This window comes from Bidens hawaiensis, unplaced genomic scaffold (assembly GCF_021521415.1).
Source record: "Bidens hawaiensis isolate Kalapana, Puna unplaced genomic scaffold, B.hawaiensis_p1.1 tig00035107_1, whole genome shotgun sequence".
NCBI lineage: Eukaryota > Viridiplantae > Streptophyta > Magnoliopsida > Asterales > Asteraceae > Bidens > Bidens hawaiensis.
Genome location: NW_027505353.1, coordinates 73825 through 82937, shown reverse-complemented (window position 1 = coordinate 82937; position 9113 = coordinate 73825).

The following is a 9113-nucleotide window of genomic DNA, read 5'->3' as shown; positions in this document are numbered from 1 at the left end:
AACGAGGCTTCAAACCAAGAGCGCCCAGGAAAGCTGGCCCCGGTCTGGGAAGGGCCATACATTATCAAAGAAGTCCTGGGAAAAGGCGCATACCGGCTTGAAAGGCTCGATGGTACTCCCATCCCAAGAACATGGAATGGAGCTCAATTACGCAAATGTTATATGTAGATCAATTCCAAACTTGAAAAGAAAAGGCCTAGAGCCACTTCTAATGGAAATGATTCTCCTTTCACAATGTGTTAACTTTACCTTTATACTTATGAACTTCCCACACTAGTGCCGGTATTCACCATATAAATAGGGGAAGAAGTAAGTCGTTACGTGTGGAAGGCGGCAAAACCCGCATAAACAACGCTAAAAATAAGGAAAACCTACACGCAGGTCAGATGTAAGTAAAGTTTAGCCATCCTTGTAAGTGCAAGTGACGGTCTTACCCGCACAATCACGAACAAGGAAGCAAAACTTCAACTTATCTACCACGTTCAAAGGTTAACTTATACTAAAAAAGGATGAGGAAAACCTACACGCAGGTCAGATGTAAGTAAAGTTTAGCCATCCTTGTAAGTGCAAGTGACGGTCTTACCCGCACAATCACGAACAAGGAAGCAAAACTTCAACTTATCTACCACGTTCAAAGGTTAACTTATACTAAAAAAGGATGAGGAAAACCTACACGCAGGTCAGATGTAAGTAAAAGTTTAGCCATCCTTGTAAGTGCAAGTGACGGTCTTACCCGCACAATCACGAACAAGGAAGCAAAACTTCAACTTATCTACCACGGCCAAAGGTTAACTTATACTAAAAAAAGATGAGGAAAACCTACACGCAGGTCAGATGTAAGTAAAAGTTTAGCCATCCTTGTAAGTGCAAGTGACGGTCTTACCCGCACAATCACGAACAAGGAAGCAAAACTTCAACCTATCATCTACCACGTTCAAAGGTTAACTTATTCTAAAACACTTGGAAAATTGCTAATTTAAACTAAAGTATGCAAGTCATATAAAGCAAGGAATCCAATGAAAGAAGCGGTCTTAGCCGCACAAAGATTTATATTTCATAATTGTTCGTTACAATGGCCGGGTAACTACCCGCCTACAAAATAAATCTATACAAAGTCTATCCTAGCAGCGGGAAGGGATCTTCAGAATCAAGCTTCAGGACCACTTCCACTTGGACCCGCCCCATCAGTAGAGAGTGGCGGTTCAAGGAAAGCCTTAAGGATAGCAAGTCCATCATCAGCAGCAGCGACTTCCTTCACCTTCTCCACCACCGGATGCGGAAAGGCGGCATATTGGTTCACCGCTTGGTCATATGCAGCTTCGATGTCCACATCGAACAAAGGGAAGTTGGAAGGCGGGAAGCCTCTCTCAACGAACCCTAGACCAAGCAGGAAGCCGGCCTTTTCCCCATCCTCATGAGAAGCGTTGAGGGCTGCGCTCATGGCATCATCGTAGGTAGTCTCTGAGAAGACCCGATGCACAACCTACAAAAAAAAAAACAAAAAAAAAAAAAAAAAGATACAAGTGTCAAACACCTTTTCTATGAACAAAGGAAAGCGTGAAGACGTAAAGATAAACATACCTGAGACAACGCTTCTCGAAGAAGCCATTCCTTGGCAACCAGAGCTTCTTTAAGGGCGGCTTGAGCTTGGGTGCAGGCGCGTTCGGCTTCACTTTTGTTAAGGTTGGCAAGTAGCACTTCCTTTGCGGCAGCCTCTTCGACGCCCTTAAGCTTCCGCTCAGTATGGTCAAGCACGCCCCTCTGGTCCAAGATCTCCTGGAGCTTCTTGGCATCTTCCATCGCCTAGGCATCATGAGCACGTTGGAGAGCCTCTAATTTGGCCTTGAGCTCCTCGTTCTCCATGCGTAAAGGCTCAGCAACGGCTTCAGCCTTGGTGGCCCTCTCGGTCGCGTTCCTCGCAGTCTCCTTAGCTAGCCGAAGCTGTTCGTTAACAGCTTGGGCAGCCTTGGAGCGGGCCTCGAGTCGCGCTTGAACCTCAACCTCAAGGGCCTTGAAGGCCTTCTCCTTCTCCGCAGCAGCTGCGGCTAACTGTTGGTTCTCCTCCCGAAGAGCCCGCGCTTGAGATACTTCCTTGGCCCGAGCTGCTTTCAACTTGTCGTTTTCACGACAAAGCAGCTCGACGCGCGGCTGCATCCGGGCCTGGAGAACCCGAAGCTCATTGGTTAGCCTACCCTCCTGGTAGCTAGCCATGGCTTCCCCCAACGCACCATGGGGAGCAGCGTGGCGAGCCCATTCCACGCACTCCACAGGGGTACGAAGGGTTGTTCCTCGGCGGATGTTCCATCGCGGAACATACACTTCATTGGAATCCGACACTGCAAAAGAAACAAAGCAGTTAGGAAAAGATGAAGAAAAAAAAAATATAAAAGCCAAAAGAACCCTACGCACCTGTAGGGTCGATCACAGGCCGATAGCCACCGAACCCATCGCCTGAACCTAAGGGAAATCCATCCAAAAGGTCGGGCAGATGGGAAGGTGGCAAAGATTGGCGAGAAGCCCTGCGCGTACCTGATGGGCCGGCCGTCGTTGCCGGTGGCGGAGGCATAGTAGCGGCCGCCGTCGGGGTCGCCGCCGCAGAATCTCTAGCAATCGTAACCGCCGGCTCGGTGAAAGATGCTGTAAAAATCGCACTTACCACCGGCGGTGACGTCATCTCGGCTGGAACAGTCGGCTCAAAGGAGTGAGCAACTGATCCAGCGGAAGCAGGCGCAGGCGCCTGGGTCGTCGCCTCAGGTAGGCTGACCGAGCCTACCGTCATCGGCGGAGAGGTACTCCTCTGCGCTCCACCCTGGAATGCGTCAACATCCACGCCTGCACAAGAAGATAAGTGTCAATAAATTTATAAAGTGAAATCTACAAAGATAAGAAGGATGTTTGTACTTACGGGTTTTCTTGAGCTTGAACGTACGGACGGGCGGGGACGAATCCGATGGAGCCGGTCTCTTGACGCCGGCCACCGTGGTCGCCATTGGTACTCCGGAGGTAGCAGTCGTAGCCTCCGGAACAGTGGTCTTCTCGCCACCGGGGTTCCCCGCCACCTCTTCATTATCTGACTCACTGTCAGATAGGACCACTGGATCGGCTGTGGAGGCCACCTTCTCCTTCCCTTTCCCGCCGGCAGCCCTCTTCTTCCGCACCAACGGAGGACCATCTGCGGATTCCTCAGAAGAAGACAGGATGTCAGGAATTCCAGCAGCGGGTACAGCATTGAGAGGGGGAGGATAGAATAACGCCTTACCTGGCCGCCGGTGGCTCAGGATCTCGTGGCCCAGCAGATAGACCTCCACAAACCGATCCGCTGTTTGTTCCAGGATGGGCAACTCGTTCTCGTCTAGAGCACGAGTACCCACCCGCACGGGACCGTCAGCTTCCCGCGGGTACAGGAGCGACTCCAAATTGTTCCCCTCTGAAAGAAAAGAAACAGTTAGAAGACAAACTCAAATCAGCAAAAAAGACAAGACATACCATAAGGAATAGAATTCAAACCGTATTCGAGAAGGATGGGAAACCGAGACGCCTCCTTCCATACCCGGCTCATCCCCAGCATTACCATCCCGGACTCCGGAAACCGGTAAACCGGAGATTGGACAAGAGATATCTTCGCGAACCATTCCGCCTCCTGGTAGCTGGAAGCGTGAAGGCTCGGAAGCGCTTGCCCCTTCTTAAACTTCATGGCAATGGGGATGGCGCGGGCAGAAATGTAGAAGAACTCCCGCTTCCACGATCGGAGACTGCGCTCGGTCGCGCAAATCTTCAAGCCCTTGATCCGGGTTGTCAGGGTGTACCACCCCTGGATGCACCTCCAAGTATAGAAGGTCATCAGGCGGTCCACATAGGGCTCAATGCCCAGAATTCGGCACACCCACTCGAAGTGCCGAACCTTGGCAATCGCCATCGGATGCACCTCGGTCAGGTGCACACCGTGCCTCTCCAGGACACGGTACACAAACTTTGTCAATGGGAACCTAAGGTTCCCATAAACAAAGAATGCAGCATATACCCCGATCTTGCCACTGGGGGCATCGTACACAGTCTGATGAGGTTCAGGAAACTCAGGCTCAAGAGACTCAAGCATGAATTTCCTGACAACATACTGGTACAGATCGATAGGTAGAGCACACTGGCACTCGCCAGCAGTACTCCTATCGTCGGCTACAGCTTCAGCATCATGAGAAGACATATTGCAGAGGAAGAAGAAACGATTTCGGAGGAATGCTCAATTAAATAAGAGAGTATTCACCAGAAATCGCCTTAGAGATGAAGAGAAGAAGTGAATTACAAAGGACCCTCTTCCCCTTTATATACTAATCGCAATTAATGCGATGAATTTAATGCGGAGGAGAGAGAAATCGAAGGTGCAATGAAACTATGACACGTGGCAAAAAGCAGGCTGGCAACAGCTGTTGACAGGACGCGTACCATTAATTTCGCGGCCACGCGCCCGAAAAATCGCGCCCACGCGCCTGAAAAAGCGTCTGGAATGACCATGTACTGTCACGTCACCATAACTTCCTGCACGTCCTGACACAGTCAGAAGAAACCGTCGCACGACGTTTCAGATGTTTGGACTGTTCCTATCTTTCCACCAACTCTTCGAATTTCGAAATTCAAAATTCAAAAAAGATTCAAAAGTAAGCGGGAAAACACCCCTTACCTTGGCAAACAAATAACTGTAAGACGGATGCGGGTACAGTGTTAAGGCAAAACCCTTCACATACCTAGCACCCGCAGGGAATTGAAGCCAAGAATACCTTGGCAACCAAGTAACCATAAGCCGGGTGCGGGTACAGTGTTAAGGCAAAACCCTTCACAAACCTAGCACCCGCAGGGAATTGAAGCCAAGAATACCTTGGAAGTAAAGTAACCGTAAGACGAGCGCGGGTAGTGTTAAGGCAAAACCCTTCACATACCTAGCGCCCCGCAGAAAATTGAAACCAAGAAGGATCTTCTGGGCAATGCTTGCGGATAGAGGAGTAACATCCCCGCATAACGGGAACGTCGAGAATTATATTGTTTGAAACTCCGTGATGGAATTGGTGGTCTTAGCATAATTGATCACTATGTTGAAAACCACCAGAACCCCATGGAGACTATATACAAGTAAGACTCAACGCTCCTGACTTGCGAGAAGGTTACATACCTACCCGCATCATACCCAAAGATCAAGCAAAAAAATCGGGAATTTTTGCAAGTGACATTAGGAAACCCGCGGGAAGAATCACCACGGAGAACCTTAAAACTAAAAACCCTTTTCAAAACCCCTTGCTTAAAGTCCAAAAGTTCACCTCACTTTATTGAACATTCATGAGAAGAACATTGGACTGGGGGGACTTGAAGAGGTAGGTCCCAGCAGAGCCCAGTTGGTCCCGCAAGACTCACCTTGAACAGGGACGTCTGCGCAAAGGCCATCTGCTCCCGCAGGACCCACCATGCTCAGAGAACCTTACGCGCAGTACGCAAGCTGTACACGCAGGGAAAACCTCCCAATGGTGAAGTACCCCGCCTGTTCCCGCAGTAGCGGATACAAGCCATCAGGGAAGGCTACCCGCAGACAGCAGGGCTACACGCACAAGACAATAGATACTTCAGTAGTCACATGAAGGAATGAGCAAGGCGGGAACAATCCCGCCAAAGTGAGCCAGTCCGTATGATTCTGAAAGATCTTTTGTACTATACCTACCAAGGTATGGATAGGACAGACAATCTGACCAGAACAACCCATGAGCCAATCACAGGGTGACAGCTCACCGACGACAGTACGAGGAGGAGCACCCTCTAGTACTGTTTGTCACTATTAGCCGCTGCCTACTCACCAACTCTTACTGAGGGGCGTGCGCAGCCTACAGTTGGTGGAATAGTGTTACTGTTGGCCGTAACCTATCCACCAACCAGCATGGCCTGCGTATAATCCACAGTAGGTGGGACGTGCATAATCTACAGTTGGTGGAATAGTGCAGCCGACTTTGTTACTGTTGGCCGTAACCTATCCACCAACCAGTATGGCCTGTGCACAGTCCACTGTTGGTAGAACAGGAATACTATTCAGCCGGCTGTACCTTCTAGGAAACCTACCTTCGGCTATAAATACTCCAACATCTTGGAATGGTAAGATCATCTGCTATCCTGTTATCTAGCAATCTCTTAATATACACTTATATTCAGAGCAATCTAGTCTGATTCTCACGCCGGAGGGTGGTCACAAGGAGGAACCCCCCCCTTCTCAGTGACGAGCTTACGGTGTCTGTTTTGCAGGTCTCCTGAAGAACAACCTTCTCAGCTAGATCTCATCCGTGGGAAACATTACTTAACCCCCAGATTATCTATAATCTGCACCGGGTCACTTAGTGTTTCTTCAGTCAAAGACTCACAGTCAAACACAATTTCACTATATATGCAGTTATGCTCACACTTGCAAACCATTATACTAAAACAAATGGCCAAATGGGGCTATTAATTAGTCAGAAGGTGAAACCGTGAAACCAACTGAACTCGAGAAAAGAGACCACGTACATACATGGAGGAAGAACATGCACACTCACCATGGTAAGCATTTTAAGTTTCAAGATTTATATATTCATTAATTATGGTTGCTTATTGTATTAATTTGTAATTAGAAACTTGCATGTGTACAGGAATCTTTATTGGTAGTGGTGTAAGGGTGTCTTGCATGGGTTCGATGACAGTTGATCAAGAGCTTAATATTCACCCATTAATGCATGCATTGTACGTGTATTGTGAGTTAAGTTGAATACGAGATTTTTATGCAAATTAAGTTTGTAAAATATTAGATGCTTAGGAAAAATTATGAGCTAAGATAAAAAATATTTAAGCTCCAATTCGTTGCATTTCACTCAATGCAAGTTTAATGCCATTTGAAATTTTCGTTAGAAATTAAATTTTCAAAATTTCAAATATGGAATTCGGTGTCAAAATTGCGCATTTTAGGCTATTCCCATTCACAACTTTTTATTAAAATATTAATTTCTCTCTCTTTCACCTATACAACCTAACCAAACTCAAATTTTCATTCTTATTCACAACCCAATCAACCTATTATATATATATATATACACACACACACTTTTTAAATGCAGGGAATAGAAAATGATAAATTGGACTGAAAATATATAAAGAATTGTTTTATGAATTTTGTTATATATTTTTTTAAAATTAGTTAATATTAGATATTTAAAATAATAAGATTTGCCTAAAACAAAATATAACCGAAATATATGAGTTAAGAAAATCTAAGTAATAATTAAAAAAGAATTTGAAAAGCAATTCCATGCTCAGTTACTCACAACCGAACACTGGTTGGTCCACCAACCCAGTTGTGTCCATAATAAGAGTTTTCCTTTTTTGTTTAATCCTATATACTCCGACCGACCGAACAAAAACATGCCAATGTGGATAGTCTTAATGCCATTTGAAATTTCAAAATGGAAACCACCAAAGACAGTTTTCTAGCCCTAACGTGAAAATAACGAACTTTTCATTTTGGTCGAATTCATTGGTTCTTGAAATTGACTTAGAACACACAAAATTCTTGTGTTATTATGAGTTTTATACGACTGAGTATTTGAACAATACTGGAACAATACACCAAATTAATTCGATATGAAAGTGTCTCACGAATCCCCAACACAAACCTGGACCATCCAAACTCCAGGATCATTTATCAACAGCCAATGATAAGGATACCGTGCTAATTACCTAAACCAATTGATCTAATTAATCCAACTTTTCCTCAACAACATGTGGTCATCGTCTAGACCAAGCATAACATCCCATATCCCCAACCGAACTCACCTTGACCTGGTCCGCAACAAAGAAAATTTTCTTTGATTCAAGAATATTGACAATCCAAGGAGCCTCCCGTCTAACCAAAACATGATATATGACCCGTAACAAAAAAGTTTATTTTTATCAACTTGTTTAAATCACACCCAAGTTAATTAAATCACTCGAGCCTTGAAAATCTGTCTCTAACATACCCGGGTTTGAAAGCTTAGCTGAAATAAAAGACCACGACCACGAACTATGATGTATGGACACAAACAGACCCAAAGAGACCCATGCATTATTGTCGATGTAATTTGGACGGTGGGAAAACGAAATGTGCCTTCCATATATAAGAATCGTTTACTTGCTTGACTTTGAATGTTCAATCCTTTTGTTTATGAGTCAACTCATGTGAAATGCCAGTATTTTTTGTTTTCGTTACCAAAAGTAACCGCTATTTTTTATTAGTTATCACTTTTTAATCAACAGTTCATTGATAATTTATTTGATACACGTAAATCGATACATTAAGTAATAAGTACTTTTTTTCCCTGGCGACAAGACATATGCATATATTTGAAAATGCCTTTACTAGTAAAGAAATAGAGAGAAACGAAATAACAAGGGTCAAAATAAGTAGAAAATTATATGTTTCAAAATTTTTTGTGATAAAAATGTTATTCTGTCTTCCGTGTTGTATAATTTGACTAACAGATTATGATAAGAGAAAGTTTATACGATTATATGTAGGAAGATTTTTTTTTGAAAATTGACTTTCATTAAAAACAAACACAACCAACGACTATCACCAAGACGGAGAAAGACACCGAAATCCAAAAACCAAAAACAACAATCACGTTACATCAAATAAACACCATCTTTTCCAATCCACTACCCCTATCTTAGATCTATTTTTGTACTAAAGAAAACCCAAAGATTTTATATCCGCAACCATTTCTACCACCTTAGTGTTCTTGCCCGAAAAATCTTTTCATTCCTAGCCCGCCAAATCCTCCAACAAGTAATGATGACAATGCCATGAATAATCAATCTCTTGTTCCCCGTCGCACCACTAACCTTATGCACTCCCACCAAATCATTGACATGGAAAACAAAAGATCTAGGGATGTTGCACCATGAACCAATCGCATTCCAAACGGCCATAGAAATGAAACACCCGGTTAACAAGTGCTCGAGCGATTCCTCATTACTCTCACATAAAGCGCAACTATGATCATCACAATGCAAATGACGTCTAGCTAAAGCCTCATTGGTTGGAAGACTATCCAGAACGGCCCTCCACATAAAAA